The 22,147-nt window shown below is 44.6% G+C and overlaps 1 protein-coding gene across 1 annotated transcript in view; it reads right to left on the bottom strand.

The window, feature by feature from the left end:
* LOC308130151 (plexin-B1-like) overlaps positions 1 to 22,147 on the bottom strand; it is an 81,233-nt gene that overhangs the window by 43,143 nt on the left and 15,943 nt on the right. The window contains exon 2 of the mRNA XM_080496349.1: positions 519 to 596. The gene's annotated coding sequence lies outside the window, so the exon portion shown is untranslated. The remainder of the gene's footprint in view (positions 1 to 518; positions 597 to 22,147) is intronic.

Genomic DNA, 22,147 nt, shown 5'->3' with positions numbered 1-22,147 from the left:
ATTAAGATTTCAGTTGTTTGAATACGGATATTTCAAACAGAATTTATGAATAACAAAAATTATTTGTTTTTTCTTGTATAAGTGCACAGAGATGTTTAAAAAAAACTAAAAACAACAGTATTTATGAAAATATCTTTACAGAAGCCTGAAATTAGTTAAATTCCAACCTTATCCTGTTTCTAATGAAGCATCTCGGTGAATAAGACAGAGAAATGACCAAACACCTTGTTTTCCACTCTATTGCTTGAAAAGACTAAAAAGAAATCTGACAACGATCTGATGCCAACGCTCATTCAGTTACTGTTGCGTCACTGACGTCTCGGCTTGGTTGCCTGTGTGTCTGGATTTGACCCACTGTGGGGCCGGTTCCGGCCCACGGTCCATATGTTTGACACCACTGCAGCAGTGGATGAGACGCACTTTCTTCAAGTTATTTCAAACATCTCAAATTAAAACAAAACTACAATCAGACCTGTTCTTTTTTTCTTTACACGACTGAGGGATGAAGATCTTCTCACCATTTATGTTCTCTGTTAAGCTGAACACGTCCTTCACCTGCTCACCTGGAACCATATCCCAGTCCTCCTCCTCTCGCTCTGTCAAAGACAAACACACACACATCGCTCAGTTCCACACAGACACCAGCGAGGCGGAAACAAATACATGACTCAAGAGACAAAGAGAGTGGAGTCATGTTGCTCATCAAATGTGACAACCGCTGTATAAATACCAGAGCCATGTACAAACAGGTCTGGAAATACAACATAAACCAGCATACAGCGGGGCAGAGCCAAATACATTGCCCCGATTTGATTTAAAGTTATATTTGGAACAAAGTAAGACTTCAATAGTTCAATAAAGAGATAGATCCCAACACCAAATAGGTGTTTTTGGGAATTGATTGGTGATCCTGTGATTTCCCATAATGATATCATAAACAATTAATATTAACACATGAGTAGATTATGTAAATATCTAAATGCACTGTGGCCACCAGCTATGAAATAATGTTCAAATATCAAAGAGAAACATGTTGTAATGCATGAACAAATGAACAGTACATGGAATATATACCGTATTTTTTGGCCCACGTCTTCTCAGTTGTTTGGCTGGTCATATCACTTATATTATACATATATTATATTAAGATATATTAACACTTTATATATCACAATAAGCAGTTAAATACTGGATGTCACTGTATGATGAGTACCCCAGAAAAACCTCCTGTAGTGTATCGAACTGACAGAACAAGAAAATGTGGAAAAAGAAAAGAAAGTTACAATGAAAATTTAGAAACACTGCTCATCGATCGGTCCGAACCGAAACAGGAAGTCCTGCCTCTTTAGCCTGTGGTGGCTAGGCTAGATAGCTCGTGGCTAATGGGTAGCCACAAACAACCAGGATTAATAAAGTACCTATCTCTCTAAACAACAGCGATACCCCAGAGTACCCCAGAAAAAGCCCCTGTAGTGTATCTAACTGACAGAACAAGAAAATGTGGAAAAAGAAAAGAAAGTTACAATGAAAATTTAACTTAAAAAATACTTGATAAAATGTACATCATAAAACAGAAAGAGAGCAGCCCAGTTTGAGTTCAGAAGGTGTGAGAGACGTGTGAGGGACTGGAGAAAGGAGGAGAAACCGTTAACGTGACGAAGACAACTGGGAATGCAAATCCTGGGCGGAACAGCCAGAGCTCCGGAGCAAACACACGCAGAAGGTTCCGAGACTTATTGTCCAGAAAATATGGTAATTTCTTGGAATTGGGGCCTTTAACATTGGGATAGTCTGGGACGGGGGGGGGGCAAGAATTGTCACACCTTCATTTGGTTCGAGTGGCGTTCAGCAGCACAACTAAGACCAGAACAAACCACCTGGAAAACGTCACGCAATTACACCCGCTGCTGGTTTGGGGGCGCCGTCGCCTGACACAAACACTGACCAGAGAGGAAGTTAAGAAGAAACACGGCTCATCGATCGGTCCGAACCGAAACAGGAAGTCCTGCCGCTTTAGCCTGTGGTGGCTAGGCTAGTTAGCTCATGGCTAATGGGTAGCCACAAATAACCAGGATTAATAAAGTACCTATCTATCTAAACAACAGCAATATATAGTCTTCTGACGAGATATCAACGAACACCGTCTCGACTTCTTCCTCTATACGTCGTCCTCACTACTCCACGTCTGAACACAGGATACTTTCCCGCTTTTTCTTTCCGCATCTGATTCGCACCTTTAGCTTCATTTGTTTACGACCCAGAATACGTCATGCCCTCTCACACCGCCCGCCAGAAAGATCCTTTGTCACAAAGCCAGACCAAGCTTTTCAAGAGGACCAGAGATCTCTCGTGAGCTCCAGTTCAGAGTTCGTCGGCGCGTTCACGTCGCCCAGACGGAACGGCATATCCCTGAAGAGAACTCCAGTCTGGATCAAACGGGAAAAGGGATATGGGAAATGATACATCTGTGATATACTTAACAATATTGCCAAACATAATACACCAATACACCAGTATATTCTATAAAAATGCAAATGATTACAGACACCGAGTGCGAGTCCGATCCGGCCGCCTGGCAGGCGGCTCACGGTGTCTCTTACAGTTAAAGCGTTCAAAAGAACAACAACTCTCATTTCCTATTTCCACAGCCGTCACTCAACACCTCTGAGGAGAGTGGTTCGTCCACGCAGGAAGCCTCTGCATTAGACATAAAAACCCCTTCAATTATTGAACAGGGCATCCTCAGACCTTTCACTGACCCCGGACAGAAAAGGTCCCACAGAAATAAATAAGTAACTCTGCGTGTGTGTGTGTGTGTGTGTGTGTGTGTGGGGACAATGCCTCGGACCGAGGATGTAAAGAACACAGGAACCAAGTACGAGCCGAGTGTTATTTACACCCCGTCGCTTTACATAATGAATAAAGAGAAAACCCTTGCATGAGTGGAGGTAAAACATGAAGAAAAAAACCAACAGAACCTGTCATAGTGCGCACCATTACCTTGAAGTGCAAATAGATTGTGGAGACATTAGACATGCAGTGCCATCTCACCCAACTGTCTGCCCCCCCGGGGCTACAATCAGGACAAAGACAAGGGTGGGTGTGTGTGTGTGTGTGTGTGTGTGTGTGTGTGTGTGTGTGTGTGTGTGTGTGTGTGTGTGTGTGTGTGTGTGTGTGTGTGTGTAACCGCGGGCCATCCAGTAGGAGCAGGTGCATGCGTCGGGTAAGTGGGTGAGTGTGTTTCAGGCCTCCTTTTCACTTATTCATGAGCAGAATAAGAAGTATAATAAGAAATAACCTCCCCGCCCACTGTCAGAGGATCTGAGTGGAGCGTGGGCTCAGTGTGTGTGTGTGTGTGTGTGTGTGTGTGTGTGTGTGTGTGTGTGTGTGTGTGTGTGTGTATAAATCAGAAAAGGTGTGGCCGCTGTACAGTCTGTTAAACAAGCCTGAAAATTCACACAGTCCTCTGAGACGTGAATTGTCTCTATGAAATATGTATAAAATAAATCAATTCTCTGTCCCATGTTTTATTGAGTGAACGCTTGTGGGGGGGGGGGGGGCTCATGTAAATGTTTCACTTTATATTGGATTACAGTATCTTTTTGGAGCAATAACTGTCCAACAGGCAGTGTTAAGAGTAGTTACCTGAACAAGCGAGGGAGTGAGGCACCTTGCCGGAGGAGGACATGATGACTAATGAAACAGGTTTTAAGTCACCTTGCGTATGATGAGGGTTCATTGTTTGGACACGCACATAAATGGGTGAATAACACAGATCCAGACAAGACAGATTCAACAGTTAAACCAAGTATTTACAGAGATCTTTTTTTTAATACCAACAGACAACGGCAGGATCTATGAGTTTATTTAAAGTGGGAACAAACACCAACTGAACTCGCTCATATAGGTTCCATCTGAATAAATAACTGTATTGCTGTCACAATATGCCATATTTAAGGCCTATGTGTCTGATTTGTTAGAGTTCAGGGGCAGCAAATTTGATCTTGAGTTGACTGGACTTGTAAAGTAGTAGTATAAACACAATTAAAGTACCGTACTATTTTATTCAACTATACATCTATCTCTTCATTGGTTTGGTTCAAATATGATGGGCACGGCATGAACAAGCTGAAATTCAACATATAATCCGGAGTGTTAAAAGCACAGTTTTGATGTATTTTGAGATGTAAAATTCAACTGACAGACAAAACATTTTAATCCAGTGATACTATGTCACATCATTGTGAGCTATATTGTTAAATAAATAAATAAATAAATAAATGATTAAATGACTGATCCAATCTTGCCACATTCAGACACAAACCAATCAAGGTTTTATTAATAGTGACTGGCAGCTTTTATCCAGTTTTTCTAGACATCCCATAATATGCAAAATTCACTTTGTAATGATTTTGTAACTGTAATGTGTCTCCATAGCGTAGAAGTGAAGAAACGTCATCATCTCCCTTGCTTGCTCCACTCTATAGTGAATGTGTGTTCATACAAGCGAGTCTCAGATTGTCCCTTCATGATGTCATGCGGGGAAATAGCCACTCCCTCTTTTAGTGGGGCTCTGCCATTCTGCTATACTGAATGAAATCAGTACAATGTGACAAACCGTAACAGTTACCCTTACATTTGGCAGAAATTGTTGAAATACTGTATAACATTGGACGTTTAAGAAAACATGAAGATGGTATAGGACCTGCAATAGATTCAACAAATTAAAGGTGAGCCTGCTCAAATGTAAAATAAACTTATTCTATTGTGTTTCCAAACCACAAACCACAAACACTGTGTTAGTTTATGTACCACAGGCTGCAGTACCTGTGTTATTGTCACTTTCGCTTATGTAAGCAAACTTACTAAAGTTCCTATCGACATGCTGCCAAGGAGTGTAAATAAACAACATTAGTGACTTTTTTCCCCTGATAATTGTTTTTATTGTGCACAAACAAAGGCCCAGAGTCCACTCTAAACAAACCTGACACCTACTTTTGGGTCAGAACCCGTCAGTTGAGAATCACTGGTTTAGCCCACAAGCATCAAGTCCGTTTCACCCCTTTAAACACGACAACCTTTGGTGGATTGATGTCAAGAAATCCTGAGCCTTATGATCAGTTTCCATAAAACAGACTAAGATTTAATAGATTTTTTTTCTAAAGAAAAAACCATCTCACTGCATTTCAAAGACTGACTCGTCATCCATAAGAACAAGAAGAAAGTTCAGCACTCCCGGGTCCTGACGACCAAAATGACATCATTTTCTTTAGCCAGCTCCTTCTGGCCGATGAAGTTTGGTTCGGCAGTGCCAAATATCCGGGCCAAAGTATGCCAGGGCCGCATTGCCGAAACTCCGGCACTGCCACGTGCTGCACTGGCACGTTCCAGCTCGCCAATGACTGTATCGCTCATCTTTTAATCCTGTTTAGCATGTAGCCTCTGTAGCCACTGTGTGAGCCCCGCAGCTCGTTATATGCCGGCGGGCGGAGTTACGTGATGCACCTGAACGCACCACTCAAAGCTGTCGGCTCCTGCAGTTAAAACTACACCAACATTGAGACACGGACTTTCTCTTTTAATACTGAAACTTTTCTTCGAAATGTATTTCTGAAAACATTTCAAGTGTGGTTGAAAAGTTGAAAACTTAAAAGCTGCTTCCCAGATGTTTGGCAGATGATTCTCAGGCGAACAGCTTGTTACGTCGGATATTTTCAGCTCCGTCCAGCCTGGGAACTATTCTCGACAAGTTCTCACTGCTAAGTCAGAGCAGGCGTCCTCACCTGCTCTTTGACCAGCCGACGTGACGTGGTCAGCATATTTATAGCCCCGAGGTGACCCCCTCGCCATGGGAACTTCCTCCCACCAACCAGCGACCGGGGCCTCCTACACGAGCCACCATGAGACCAGACTGGAGGACTGCAGTGGGAGACAAAGTGGAGATGGATGAGCAAGAGAAGGGACGTGAGAACTACAGCTGGCGCTGATGAAAACGACAGGCGGGGAAGTCCAACATGGGATATCTCTCCCCACATGTGAAACCTTTTAAAGTATATCCCAGATCTTTCGTCATTTGAGGATTCTTGGCCTTTGGATATAATCGTACTTTCATGAATGAGCTGTCCAAATGGAAATGTTGTGTTTCAGTAGCAGAAATCTATTATTCCACTGAGAGTTTTGGAATCCCAGTGGCCCCATTTTCATTCACAACTACAGATACACGAGTCAGCTGAACAGCACAACTTCCAAACTCTCAACAAAAACACGAGTAAGATTGTGTTTTATCTTCTCGTGTACCTTCCTGCCACTAGTCGGCGCTCCAGAGCCACGAAACACCGGCAGACCTCAAGTAAACTGGTTTGTCGAGTCTTCAAGAACACCACCACTAGCGCAATGCAACAAACAACAACATCATCCCAAGAATACGTAGATTAAATTGTCTCCAACAACAGGTATTGCTGCTGGCAACGACGGCTATCCACGGTCAGGCTAGTTCGACATCATTCTTACGGGTTTGAGACAAAAATTCTCAAAAAAGGACCTGAAAAAGATCTCTTTCCACTGAGTTCACAGTAAAGACTTCCCAAAGTTCACACATTGAGCCTGTAAGGACAGGGTAAGGATGTTAGCAGTACCTCAGCATCAAATGGCTCTGGGACAACACTTAAAACAACACACAGGCTCGAAGTTTCGACAGTTTTGTGAGACTTTTTAAATCCAATCACAGTTTTCATAGATCCTTCTTTACAACACTCGGGGTGCTGCTGGAGCGTTGAGCAGTAACGCCAACAGCGGTGGAACCCTCGTGAGCGGTGGAGAGGCAACTTCTCTCACACTCACCAGCAATCTCCAGAGTTCATCGGCTGGGTCTGGTATGCGGCCATGCGGCACAGTCCGGCAGCCTATAAATAACCTCCGGCAGCCCATTAGACTGTCAACCCAATTGGGGTATGAAGAGAAAGGGATGGTTGCACAGACGCGGTGGAGCGAATACAGAAGAAAATACAAAAATTAACCCGACGTGAAAGACTTTGTTTGGTTAGTTTCGCTACTCGAAGTCAAGTCAATCAGACAACAACGACCAGGGGATGAAGAGAGGCGAGTGTCTGTACTGTATGTGTGCCAACAAGTGTATTTATGGAGCCATAAACTTCTCGGAATGCGGTCTCATCTGTGAACTCTCGGCCTGGCCGTTCCTCTCCGCCTCGCTTTCTCTCTCTCTCTGTCCATGTTTATTAATCACAGGCAGAGTCCACTGTGCAAGTTCATTTCTAAAGCTCCTAATGAGCCGTGACAGCCCACTGAACGGGGGAGGACCCCATAAAGTATGCGAGGTCAACGGCACAGGGCGACGGTGCAGAGGGGCTAAACTGGGCCCGGAGCCACGCCGCCACCGCCTCGCATTGTTACGTAGTGATGGGTGGACTGGCGTCCCGCCCCCCCCCCCGGGGGCCTCGGGGCCCGGCCACAGTAGCATCTGTGGATCTTATCCGGCAGAGGAAGCAGCAGAATGCTCTGTTAGAGATCAGCCGAGCCGCCGTGGCCACACGCAGCCACGGACAATACACAAACCAGGCACATGCATTTGACAGTAAATGCTTGGAATTGATTCCATAGGATGACGCGGGGAAGAGACGCCGAGGCGTTCGGGTGATGTCAGTTGAAAAGAAAGTCGGTGAAAATCCTCGAAATGCTTTTTGTCCTTCAACTTTAAACCGTAAGTCTTGTAACTGCAGGGGGTTTTTATGTTGAGAGAGAGAAACGTGTTTCTACGAGTGCGTTCAGTTGCTTGAGGCAACGGCACATACGGATATGAAACATCTGTCAGACGACAGTTAATGCCCATTGTGATAATGTTGGCTACTCAACATTATCACATGTTCACTTGATATCAGCAGCCTACTTTGATGTAATTGCACCGGCGCACTTTAGCGCGCTGAGCATCTGCCCGCAGTGATTCTGGCGGTTGTGAGTCTCAGAGTAATGTGCAGATCACTAATATTATGAGAGACAGATGTACACACGTTTGGCCTTTCTCCATTTCCGTCGCCTTCTATGAGGTCAATGGCCGTCTCTCTGTGCCTTCAGCTCACATGCAGACACAGAGGGTCTCTCTCTCTCTCTCTCTCTCTCTCTGAGCGAGCCCTCCGGTGCTGCTGAAGGGGCCCACTGTCTGCCGCACTGGGGGGGAATAGTGTCCCTTTCACGGCTCTCCCACCAAGTGGCTTCGCCGAACGGACGCAGGATAAAAGCCACTTCCCTCAAAGAGAGCGCGTCCACACACACACACACACACACACACACACACACCAACGCACACGCCCTCGGTTTTATGACAGGATCCTTTCACCCGCTGGACGGCGGCGCTCTGTCCGGGACAAGCAGGTGTTAAAGCCGAGCTGCTTGGTACAGCGTGTCACGCGCGACCTGAGGTCCACTGTAAGAGCGGCGGGCTTTCATCTGCCGTCATCCATCCCCCGACCGGCTCCCATTACCGCCGTCATTCACCGCCGCGGCTCATTAGCCGAGTGGACTATCAGCGAGAGGCGCAGGGCCGTTCACGACACTGCAGCAACTCATCGATGTGCTAATGTGCAAAAGAGGAAATAATGGACAGCTAACTAGAGCTTTATGGATCCTCACAAGTGTGCCACATTAAATAATTAAACCGCCATCCACAGGGGAGAAGTGAAAACACTGCTATAAACAGAAAGCAATGGTCGCTCGGTGAAAACCAGCACGCAGAATACCACTTTTAACGGTTACGTTTTCATACATACGTGAAGCGTGTTTAATACGACATGAAATATTTCATGTTTACTAGTTTCTGGTCATTTCAAGTGGATTTATCTGTGTAATGATGTTATTCTAAATTTTTTTTTCTTTTAGAAAATGCAAGTAGAATTACAAATTGGTCATGTTGGCCATGTTAGCCTTTTTTACTCTGACTCTATCAGAGGTTTTAGTTGTTTTCCTCATTTGTTTTTATTCTTGATCCGTCACAGACGCTGCCCTCAGCTCCCCTGGTCTGCTGTCGTAACTTCTTTTACAGTTTTAGCTATTTTAGGCCATTTTAACTGTTTAATGTTTTTAGCTATTTTTTTTTTAAACCATTTTTATATGGATTGAGCCATTTTAGCTACTTTAGCAATTATAGATGTCTTTTCAGTTGCCCTTTTTGTTTAAGCGGTTTCAACAATTACAGGCAGTTTTCCACCGTTTTAGCAGTTTCTTACAAACCAAAACTATATATAACTCCACAATTGCCCAGTTTTTGCTACAATTGTTTCCAAAACCAGATCCTTTGAACTCAAAGTCAAAACTTCCCATAATGGATCACAGGAGGGAAAAGGGGAAAAAATGTATTTGCTAATAATGCAGCGACTGGAAGCATGACAGTCTCAGAGGAGAGATTGTTTAACATCAACAACAAAACCTTTGACCTCCCGACCCGGACGAATCGGGGAAACACCTTTTGCCGTCACAGAAGTATGGCGGACCGGAGACGAGCTGCAGCAGAGGAGGCTGGGACTGGAGAGCCAGGGATGATGGACAATGACAGATGAGGCTCGGTTTGACTTCTTTTAAACGAGGACCGGCAAAGAGCCGGCGAGGACCCGGGAGGCAGTGAAATACAGCCACTTAATAAGTAGTGTTGCTATAAACCTTAAGAGTTTGAGGATGTCTTGATGGGAACCCGTAGTCCGCCGAGCCGCTAATGCTACGGTGCGGATCCAAAAACTGAAAGGGGAGGGTTCCAGTCAAACCGAGATAATCACAGTGAGAATTTGCATGTGCCTTTGTGCTGCAGGTCCCATGCTTTCATTATCTTGTGTTGTATGTTAAGTGGCCGGCGGTCAGATGCGTGGGAGAAGCCTCTGCTGACAGGCTCGGACCACAGAGGCGCTGCAGGCAGCCAACGGGCTGAGCCACAATTACAGACCCGGAGGAGTCCGGCCTCCCCGGAGGAGAGTCAGCCGGCCGGCCGTGTGCAGCGTGACGACGTGGGAAAGAGGGAGGCATGAATGACGACGCAGAAACAGACACACACACACACAAGCAGAGAAACTTGTTGCACTTGGGTAAAACATCAAAGCGTGGGAGCGTACGCTTGCTAGCGCAGCACAAAGTCCTGAACTCGCTGTCTGAAAATACTCTTTGATTTATGGCAAAAACTCGCTGCTATTGGAAACATTCATGTCATGCAAGAGGAAGTCATAATATGCACTTTCATTTCTATTATTATTATTACGTTGTCAGTTATACAGTGGAGCCCTGAGCTGGTTTCCATCTGGTTCTGATAGGAGACAGTGAACGCCGAAGTATGTTTCTTATGTGCAGTCGACTCCATAAGCAGCAGCACATCAACAACCCTCTGCTTTTCTACAAATGTGTCTGGTTATGGTGGGAGTTGAAATAGGAACCTGTGCGAGCTTTTGTGCTGCAGCGTCTCCTAAAGGTTCACGAGAGGATGAGCTCCTCACCAACAGTCAAGGGCTTCTTTGCTTTCGCAACGCGATTATCAACTAACAGGTGCCCTCCAATAACTGTTTCTGTATTTCCTGCTCCGTGCTTTTTTTCTCGTCTTTTAAGGTCTTTTGGTCTTATTATAGCGAAGCAGTTTTGAGCGTCTCATGGTTTTCACGAAAGTCCCCACATATTACACCTCGTGAATTGGGATTTGAAAGTGATAAATAATGGAAGTCCCATATTATACAGTTTTTCAACAATTTCTCATTGATGTCATTTGTCCAACAACATTGTGTTCAAGGTGTATTTCCCCCAAATCCAGTCTTGGTCCTGAATGTCCTCCAGTCTAAAAGTCCCTCTACTGAGCTCTACTGAGAACAGGATGTTTCTCTGTCTGTGTCTGTCCACGTCTCGTCCAGACCGTCTCTGGGAGAAGAGCGTCTCTGTGTTTCAGATTAACAGGTTTCCCTGTTAACTGGTGAGTCTTTAGAATTTATTGTTTTTACTAGCAACAGATGTTAAAAACCCAACAGAAATCCTTAACTGTCGTGATGAAAGCCATTTAACAGGTTTTACAATTAAGTTTCCAAGTGTCGTACCTTGAGTATTATTTTAACATATGCTGTTACAAGCAGCAACGATGGACGCTAAAGGAAGTTGGTCACCATTTAACAGGGAAACCACAATGGATTTATTGCTATGACTCGTATAAATGCTGTCGTTCCACCAGTTTGAACCAGAATGTGTCAGAAGGAGAGGCTCCTGAAAATGTTGAGTTAAAAATTTTGTGCGTCTGAATATTTTACTTAATTTGGTCGTATGTGTCGTTACTGTTAATACCAAGACTGTTAAAATTGTTCATATGATAATGAATTTATTCAGTATTTCAGTAAGACAGAGCTCCACTATGAGAGGGAGTGGTTATTTCCCCTCATGATGTCACAAAGGGGAAATCATAGTTTTCTTTTTGGTGGTCTTTTATTGCCTTATCCTTCCCTCCCATTAAAAGCAGCTCTTCAGTGATGTTTCCTTACATGAGCTTGAGAGCGGAGTGAAGTTATGGCAAGAAGCACGGATGGAAGTGATCATTTTTCAAAAGGCCAAAGAAAATTTAAATGTACATTTTCAAAATAAAACTTTATTTTTTGGTACTTTTATTTTCGGTACCTAGAGCAGACTTCTATCGCCTGCTACGAAAAAACAAACAAACAAACAAAAACAAGAAACAACCTTCGCAATCCCCCAATTACCAATTGTAAAGAGGATTTTGATGCCAGTAAATTGCAGTTGTCACACTTTTGAGAATTTTTTTTTTTTCAAGCATATTTTCTTTCATAATCTGCAGACCAAACCTGTGCAATCTCTTTTTTTAGCCCTGGTTCTGAAAGAACCATGAGGTCAAATGTTCCAGTTTTAGTACAGAATAGTGGATTTTACATGTTTCAGAAACAATCAAATGTTTGAAGTTTTACACATCCAACAGTACGTATTGATCCTGTATGAGGCCAGGAAGGGGTTGTAATTATATCAAAACCCATGGCCGGGTTGGATAATCAATTATTAACATGGTACTATACGGAGAGCAGTTTGCTGGGGAGACTTTACGGCTCCTAAACACTTGACTGGAATTCCTAACTGTGTAAAATATGCACAACATGTTTACTAGTCAAATAAAGTGTACTGGGTTAAACGCTTCATTGGAACTGACGGTGCTGTTCTGGTTTGATCGTGTGAAGGAAAGTGATTTTATAACGCGCCAGGAGCGGCCATATTGAAAAATCATGGATAATCATATATATATATATATATATAGTAATGCATCTGCAGCAAGCCCTTTGGTTCTTTGTTTAAAGAGCTTTGTGGTACATGCTCTTACTTATTTAAAAGGGAAGGATAATGGTTGTGGTGATCAGGTAGTTTTTCAACCTCGATGGACAGTCCAGAAAACGTTACAGAAGAAAATGGTCTTTCAGTCTATTAAAGAGATTCGTATTCATACCGTTTACTTAAATGTTAACACAATGCTGTGAACGCATAGCAATACTTCATCATTTGAGGTGTTCAGATTTGTGTAAAACAAAAGGCTTCAAACTTTCAATAATAGCCGTGACAGTCTGGGTGATTGACTGGATTCTAGGACAACTCGTCCAGAGACGTGACCCTCAGAGGACAACTTGTGAACGGACGAGGTTTCAGAATTTTTGGGAGAAACTAAATCCTGCACAATGTACTTTTACATATTATTTCTAATTGATATGTTACATATGTTTCATATATCTAGTACAGGGGTCAGCAACCTTTAATGCTCAAAGAGCCATTTGGTCCCGTTTCCCACTGAACACAACACCCAGAGAACCGCACACATTTTATTTTGACACTCCCACTGGCAGACCATATCAGGACGACACTACATACAAAACCTTCTTCACTGCTGGTTGACAACTTACAACTAATAAACTAAACTTCATGAACTAAGGAACAAAAACACAACACAACACAATTATTACCAACACTACAAACCTAATATAACCCCCAATAATTACATTTAAAACACGACAAACAGAAACACCCATAATGCAGGATTGTTAGAACCATGAGTGTGAGTGTTGTGGCTTTAATGTCCTTTAGTTGTTGTGTAATTCACTATAATTTGCCGTCACTCTCAACAAGTCTGCAATGAACCTCCCGGAATTGTCGGCGCTCCGCAGTGCAGCAGTTTTACTGTGAAAGGTACAGGAAGCTCCCAGCTTCAGACACCAGTTGAGCCACTGTCATGACCTGCAGCCGCAATTCTACATTCTTCATGCCATTATTGTTGTGTAATGTTTACATCGCTGTGTCGTTCACGACCCTACATTTGACCACTCTTTGTAGCGGGACTGCGCTCTGGGTGGCCTTGCCTCCTTACGTCCCTCCAGGATGAACTGCAGTGGGACCGAGGCTCAAGGAGCCGCAGTGGAGGGACCAAAAAGCCGCATGAGGCTCCGGAGCCGCGGGTTGCTGACCCTTGATCTAGTATATGTCCATATATATTTAGTATGACATCATATGGTTTTTTACTCTCGTGATCAATGGTCTTCTTTGTTCACACGACGCCCCGACCTGAAACTTCAGCACCACCTTGTGCTGCGCTGCACGTTCCAGCTCGCTAATGGCTACCAGTCATATTTTAATCATGTTTATCAAGTAACGTCGCTGCTGTGATGCACCTGAACGCATCACTCAAAGCTACGAAGCGGCGTTTTATGGCTTATTATTGTGTCAAATATACTGATATATCCTATGGTTTTGTGTCATATATACTTAATAATCCTTCCTAATGTGTCAAATATACTTTGAAATCCAATCCTTCAAATCAATAATGCTGAAAAAAAATGGTCGCGGACGAGTTGTCCGGGCTTGCAGCTTGGTGGACGAGCTATCCGAGCAGCGGTCGACTGTGTGCGAGTGGCACATCTCATCTAACGTCCGTCTTTTACCATCTATTCTAATCTGGAACAATGAAGAGTTAATCCAACCGACAGATAGAAAACATTGCCACAAGTAATATCTACCAGACTGTTCGAGGGTTCAAAGCCCTTTGAAACTGGACGGGATTTGCTCCACTGGCTTCCAAAGCCGTTACCGGAGAACACAGGGGAACGTTGTGGCGAGAGATGGGCAGAGAGCGGCATTAGCATTCTGTCTACAGGGGGACAAAGCCAGCTCACACCGCGTCTGGGTGCCAGTTTGGGGCAGGAATCCAGGCCGGCCATATGCTGGGCCGGAGCATCACGTCATCCAGGACGCGCTGGTGTGGTCATTGTGTGGCACAATGCTAATGGAGGGGGGGGTCAGTGGCATGTGCATGCGTATTCTCTTGTTTGCTGATGGTCTGCATACATTACCACCTACGGCTCATGCAGCCACATCTACACACACACACACACACACACACACACACACACACACACACACACACACACACACACACACACACACACACACACACACACACACACACACACACACACGGCTGCCTCTTCATTCACTGCGCTCAATAGCCTGAGAAAGTCCTTTGTCGTCCGGTGAATAGAGAGTGGAGGTCCAGCTCCGCCGGTCTGTGGGCATTTTAATCAGCTTGTCACACTGTCTGCCGACTCACAACACTCGAGATGCTCCTCACCGATTTTTCTTTTCTTTTTTCTTTTTTTTTTAATGCCACATCTTCAAGCAAACTCTGCTCAGCGTTATTTTATGATTCAGAGACCTGTGAGCCGCATCAAACCAGATTTTCTGCCCGATTATTGAATTGCAGATCCGAAGGCTTGACGAGAATAAAAGGGGGAGGAAAAAAAAAAAAACACTCAAAAAAAACCAACAATAGTGCCACATCCAGCAACAAGGAAGCGACTCGCCGTGTGATTGCTAATATTGCTGAGGCCTGGGAAGGAAAATCCGAGCGGTCCCCCGGTTTAATAAGTTCCAGGGTTATGAAACGGGCTTCTCAAAGGGGCGGCAGCCAGCCCGCTGGAGCTCTCATCTATTCCCGCAGGGACTCATCGTGGACGTTGTGGAGCGGGAAAAGGAGGGATGCCAGAACCCGGTTTGTTTTATTCATTCAGCTCGTGACCCTTAGCGGACCCTTGACTCATAACATGCTAAGTGGAGCCAGTGTGGTGTGTGTGTGTGAGTGCGTGTGTCCACACACACACACACCCCCCGCCCTCTCTCTTCTTGGCCTCAGCGTATCCGCCCCCCCCCCCCCCATGCCTGGTATCTCAGGCGCATATCTGGATGCTGCACAATGTTTACTCGGGGCCTCGGTGCTGCTGCTGTCCGGCAGCGTTATATCATCACTCCTTCATAAGTACGGAGACAAACCCAAAGGGGTTGGACCGGAGCTTTTGTCTTTGTGAGTAACTTCACTCTGCTCCATTGTGATATCAGCTGATGTAGTTCAGGGTCTGGAGCCACATGTGGTTCTTCAGGCCTTCTGGAATGGCGCCAGATAATCCACTTAATTAGATGTTAATGTCTTTGAGATGTATTCCTCTCAATAGCAGTGCTCTTTCTCTTGTCCCATTTTACACAAGCCGTGACTGGGCTCCTGCTTTAGCTTCATCATTTTATTTTGCCTTTTTGGCATCTGTAGTTCTCAGAAGCAGATTGTTTTGTTGATTTTATTACTTTTGGCCATTAGCCTTTGATAATTTTATTTATTTATTTTGTGCTTCTAACTTGTGCCTTGTGGCAAACCGGTATGAGATACTTCAGACTGTCACGTGAGTCAATTGTTTTGATTAACCACACACTTTTAATTCCACTTTTCTTCTATCAAACAGTTCTGGTTACTCCATCATATGGATTGTGCAGAGCATGAACGCAAACTTAATGTACAGCAGTTCAATCCGAGCACGTTGACATCGCGATAATGATACATTTGCAATATACTGTGCACCAATGATAGTAATATCATCAGAATAGTGAAGAGTTTGAAAATGTTGCGCTTGATGCTAAAATCGTTGTGCAATGGGCTCAGGAACACCAAGATCACTGCCTCCACCCGCCTGCGTGTTAAAAGAGTATTGAAGACGCCTGATTGGAGTCCAGATGAAGACACTTTTTCTGAAACACAATAAAAAAAGGCTGCACAATATACTGCAACCGTACCTTTATCGCAATATCAACATGCACAAAATACATATCCTGGTTTCAATGCAGTCTACAGATGTTCAAATGTGACTGTAAATTCCCAGAAATTGACCTTTGACTAAGCTCCGCCCCCAAAATGCAAACAAACCAATAGCAGAGGAGCGATTGCACACTTTGTCCCAGTGTATTGTGGAGCGATCCCGTCAGTCACAACATTAACAGTGAATATCTGGAAACAAAAAATTCATCGTGGATTTGTGAGTAACGACCAAGAGTCCGAATGATGTCGCTTCAGTGTCTGGCTTTAGAGACACGACCTGAAACAAAACACACCACTGTGCCCGGGCTGACCGACATGGCCAAGGTCGGTCACCTCAGTGTGTGTGTGTGTGTGTGTGTGTGTGTGTGTGTGTGTGTGTGTGTGTGTGTGTGTGTGTGTGTGTGTGTGTGTGTGTGTGTGTGTGTGTGTGTGTGTGTGTCTACTTTCATGTGCAGCCAAGGCAGCCATGCTGACATAATCCCCCTGAAGCCCTAAAAAGGGAGCAGTGACAAGCGTTCCTAATTCGCATCGCGCTCCACAATCCTACATGCTGGCTTCTTTTTTTTTTTTTTTTTTGGCTCATTGAGTGGCTACTGGAGAGAACTTCCTGCTCCCAGCATGGGCTTTACACAAGGTAGACGTGGTTGTTAAACAGCCTTAAAATTCACAACGCTTTCATGAACACTGACAAAGGGAATCACAGTACAGAGAAATCTATAGAATTGATTGAGGTGCGTTTACAAGCAGATTGAATGCTTCATTCAGGAAACTGAGACGCGTAACTATGAGTGTTTTCATCGATCTCCATAGGAGGAAAAAAAAGTGATTTTTAAATGAATTCACCTCAGCTCTGTTGATCATTCCGAATCTGCACACACTTTTATATAACTCTCAGATGCTTATAATACCACAACAATACACACTTTTGTGTATTAATTCCAACAATTGTGGAGATACTGGAGGTCAGAATAGGAAATGTGGTTTAAGGTTTCTTTTAAAGGAGCCGAGTTTCTCTTCAACATCATATGTCAACAGGCTTCATTCCTCAAATCTACACAAGAGTAAACATTAAATTCAAACGGCGAAGGAAATTATGCAAATACAATTCTAAAAAAATACTCCAGCTGCAAGTAAACAAAAAACATAGACAGTGCAAAAGTTCAAAAAGTAATGGAAATCGCAATGACGGTGATACTGAGTTATTGAAATGAAAACGTCATTTTGTTATGAGTCTTTTAAATTTAAACTAGATCCTTTAGACTTTAGTCATTTTTGTAAACAAGACCCAAACAGTCTTTTTTGTCCCTGTCATTCGTAAAAAGTTTCCTGTCCACACTGCGCCGGTGCAGAGAACATCTGCGTCTACACCACACCCTGAAAACGACCCAAACTGATGTCGCACACATGCCAGGCCTATAGGTGGCGCTGTGACACAGCCACGGAAATACACCAAAAACCGAGAAGACAAATGGGCGTCGTGTCCGATCCACACGTCAACGCCGAGTTTCTCCTCTCTGGAACCCATCATCAGAGCAACGCCATTTTCAGGCTCCTAAAACGCCGCGTGGACGATCGGCCAAAAACAACGTGGTTACATGAAAGGGAATTGTTGCGGTGGACAACAAGGGCCTGAAATTCTCGCCCAATGAAACCATATTTGGATTAAATATAAATAAAATGTCACCATTTTGGGTCCGTAGAACGATGGAAACTCAATAACTGGTCACATTATGGTTTAAAACCGCACAACATGCTCAAATCACAAGACTTCCAATTAATATTCCTGGATGTTACAGATGATCCAAACTGGTGGTTTTGGGGTGTGGGCAGGTGGGAATTACATCCTGGCCTTCTGTCAACAACCCAAGTGACGGACAGCTTCATTAGAAAGAAAATGGACGCCCCCCCCCCCCGACCCCAACCATCCGCCCTCCCCTTCCTCCAAAGACACGCCTTTGTCCCCCTCCTCTTTCGCTTCCTGGGACTGGGAGAGAGAGGACAATCTGAGCAGGTCCCTTAGAGTGGGAGGTCTTCAATTGTCAAATGCTTAATAGACTGTGCTCTCTCCATCTTCCTCAGGAACATGCACGTACACACACACACACACACACATGCAGGTTTCAAACTATCTGAATCAGTGGCAGAAAATCAAAGATGATTGATGAGTGGGACCCGGCTGTGTTGAAGGTCTGAGGTGTGCGATTGTGATCTGGGGACAAAGGAATCGTTGCTAGAGGTTAAGCATACGATAAGGCCCTCCGGAAGCCACAGAGACGATTCCAGATGTCATTAATCACACAGGCAGCGCTCTTTTCTACCAGTTGTCATCTTTTATTTAATCGATGGCCGACGATGTCAGTGGCCCATTGTGGGGAATCGGCTGCAGTGATATCAGCCTCGGTAACGGCAGCGGCCTGGGGAGCCCAGAAAGAAAATCTCAATCAAGATGGTTTCTTTAACACACATTAAAGAGCAATTTAACGTGACGGGGAGACGTGGAAGACAATGAGCCGGACTATGAGACGGACGTGCCGCTAACTGCCACCGACCGCGTCGCCAAGAGGGTGCAAATCTGCAAATCCAGACTAAATGCCAACCCAAGTGCTCTGCTGGGCTTTCAGGGTCTTTGTTAGGGAAGGGGCACGGGCGAGGACCCAACACTAATACGGCTAATGGCTTAGGGAACCCCACTGCTACTTTAATTGAAGCAGACTTCTCCAACATTCAGTGAGAAGTAAGAAAGAGGACAGATAAGAAACAGCCGAGGAGAGAAGGAGAGAGAGAGAGAGAGAGAGAGAGAGAGAGAGAGAGGGAGGGAGGGAGGGAGAGTGGACTGGGGAAAGAATAAGATTCAACCATGTTCTTGAAAGGCAAGGAAGCGACGGGGGGGGGGGGGGGTTATCAGCCTGCAGGTGTGTGTGTGTGTGTGTGTGTGTGTGTGTGTGTGTGTGTGTGCGTGTGCGTGTGCGTGCGCGTGCTGGGGTGTCTATACAAGGGGGCCAATGGGGATTTCCCCTGAGGTCTCCGGACACCTGGGATCATCAATGATTGATCAAACTCGAGGGTTTGACTTCAGGGAGAGGTGGGTAAAAAAAAAAAAAAAAAAAAAAAAAGCACTGGAGGGGAGGAAAATACAAAGGAGTGTGGTTCTGTGTGTGCGTGCGATAATGAAAAGCCAAAAGCAAGACTGAGAAAAAGGCAAATTCGAACAGTGGAATGGACAGGGCGAAGACAAAAACAACCAAAGAGAAACAAAAAAAAAAAAAAAACACCGCGAACAAAAGCCAGATTGAGCCTGGCTTATGTGAACCGAAGAGAGGGTGCGGTGGGAGCAAACATCCCCTTCAAAGAGAAAAACCACAGCAGCTCCACAGAGACCCCGCTGCCTGCACACATGGCTCAGGCTGCGGTCAAACCAGCGAAAGGCAAACAGTCTCCAACATGATTAGGACACACAACCACTGCCCTGGAAGGGACATTTACCTTCAAAAGGTACGGTACTCTTGAAGGGAATTCACCCGTTGCACTTGTTGGGTTTGGCTTCATTGTGGACAAAGATTGTTGAAAGGCAAACTGAAAGTTAGATCATTTAAATCCGGTCTATGTAAAGAATTTGCCTCCCAATGTCCCTTCAGATGCTTGAAGAACATTCTAATCTTTGACCCAACAGCTCTGGGATCTTGTTGCGCTACGTCTGACCCCTGGACCCCGAAGGGTCTGCGGTGTCAAGCTGGAGACGCTGTTCTGCTCTGTCCACAGTGTGGCTCCATGTCCCACTGCGGGTTTCAGCGTCCCGGTTTTGAGTAAATGACTATTTCTGAATACCGACACGTCCGGGTAAAGTTCAGCACACTCGTACAGAAGACTGCTGACTCCACAGCTGCTTGGAAGACACTCATTGACAGTGTCCACAAGGAGGGTAAGCGCCAGTGAGCAGTTGGCGAAAAGGGGTTGCTGAAGATTCACAAATAGTTGACTGGAGGGACAATGTGTCGCGTGAAACGTGCCGAAGCTGAATCGAGGAACTGGACATGGTTGACAAAGGTGGACCGAAGCGTCTAAAGCAGGTCGAAATACTGCAAGTCCAAGGAGCATAGGGTCTGAGCTCTCGTGAACCAAAGGCAGGATGAGAAATGATAGAACTGGACGAGCAGCGAGACTGCTAATCCAAGCTGCTTCAAGACCAGTCGGTAGAGATTGGCTGCTGCTTCTTTACGGTCTTCAAGTTTAAAGTCAGAATATCACGGAGCCAGTAGAGTTCAGAACAACCCCTGCTTCTGTCTGCTCACGATCAGCTTGACTTCCTTCTCCAGTGGGATTTCCAACTTGTCCACAGTGCTACTCGCCGACTCGGTCGCTGTCAAAGCAACCAGAGCTTCAAAACACCCGAGCACTTCCACAGGCTAATACTTTCTACACCGCGACGCAGGAAGTCCTGCAAATAAAGAGGAACGGCTCGGTTCTGGGAGCAGAAAGGAAGACGGGTTTAAGAAGTTTAATGTCTTGAGATTCCTGACATTTGTTTTTCATGAGCCACAGTTGTCAGGAATATATAGGACACTTTGAAATACGTGCGTGGCAAATAGAAAAAGGGGAGTCGAATAGCTTTTTACAATCAACTTGTAAGGACCTCGGCATGGTTTTCGCTCTGAATGTGTCCTAATGCGGGGCCGCTGGGCGACTCCCAGCATGCCTGAGCAGTGAAACATGTTTTTCTTAGCGGCTGCCTCTCCGGCTGAGCAGATTGGCTCCGAGGGTCGCCTGGCATTGTTGCCGATTCTCTGAATAAAGACCCGAATCCTCTCCCCGTGTCAGGACTGCTGCTTCCAAATGCATTATTAATGAGAATAGACTGGCTGATGCTCGGGATTAATTACAGTAGCTTTTGAAAGCGCCCCCTCCCCTCCCATCCCTCCGAGCAAGTAATATTTTTCTCCTCTCATTCAGGGTGAGAATGAAACAGTGAGAATGGTTTGTTGGGAGTCTTGACAGTGAAAACGCCAACAGACACCGCAGTGCGGTTCAATAATTCAAATAAGATCCTCCACACTCTTAACAGCCGTAAGCCTTTTTTTTGTTTTTTTTGTTTCCCTTCCATATCTGAGCGAGCAACAGTTGCAGCGTGGCGCCGTCACCTGCTTGATCGACACAGAAGAAAACCGAACGGCGGCCACTTTGTGCTTCGTAGGCAACTTCTAATGTCTTCTGACAACAGTGCAGCTGCCTGGTGTGTCACAATAACGCAACCGACACGCTTGAAAGTCCTTTTAGTCGTTTTTTTTTTGTTTTTTTTTTTTAAACAGTGCTGCATCAGTTCTAGATAACTCTGTGTAGATGACGTTGTTTTTTTTTAATATTACTTATTTAACTTTGCTCTGCCGTATTGATATTTTTACTTGCGTTTATTCCGTGTTTTTATCTGTGTGGGGCTATTACATGAATTTCCCCCAGTGATGAATAAAGTATTTCTATTCTGTTCTAAAAAGCAGAACCATTAAAGGCAATAAGCCGTGCAAAGCTGCTGCGCGACGCAATAAATAACGCCGGTGTGACTTTCAGTTTCCCCTGGACTTTGGACTGATTTAAGCTTGTTTGAGGAACACTTGAACACTCGGCACAATTTGTATATTTAATTTTTATGTTCGCGATAAAAAAGCACGACTGAAACGTGGAAAGAAAAACCAAACACACACGCAGTTTAAAAGTCACACCACCATAAAGACCATGACATAAATATAAAAGCCGGGAAAGAAATACAAATGCCACAACACAAACATAAAAGCCAAGACCTAATAAATATATAAGACAACACACAACAAAACCATACGTGCCACGACACAAACATACAAACCGTGACACAAATACAAAAAACACAACGCAAATTCTTAAGATAAAACTGAAATATACATAACCAAATGAAAGATAGGCACAACACGGATGCAAAAGTCAACAACAAAACCATAAATGCCATGATACAAAAACAAAAACAACGACACAAATACA

The sequence above is a fragment of the Blennius ocellaris genome (genome assembly GCF_963422515.1).
Source record: "Blennius ocellaris genome assembly, chromosome: 5".
Lineage (NCBI taxonomy): Eukaryota > Metazoa > Chordata > Actinopteri > Blenniiformes > Blenniidae > Blennius > Blennius ocellaris.
This window is presented reverse-complemented; position numbering and strand designations above follow the sequence as displayed.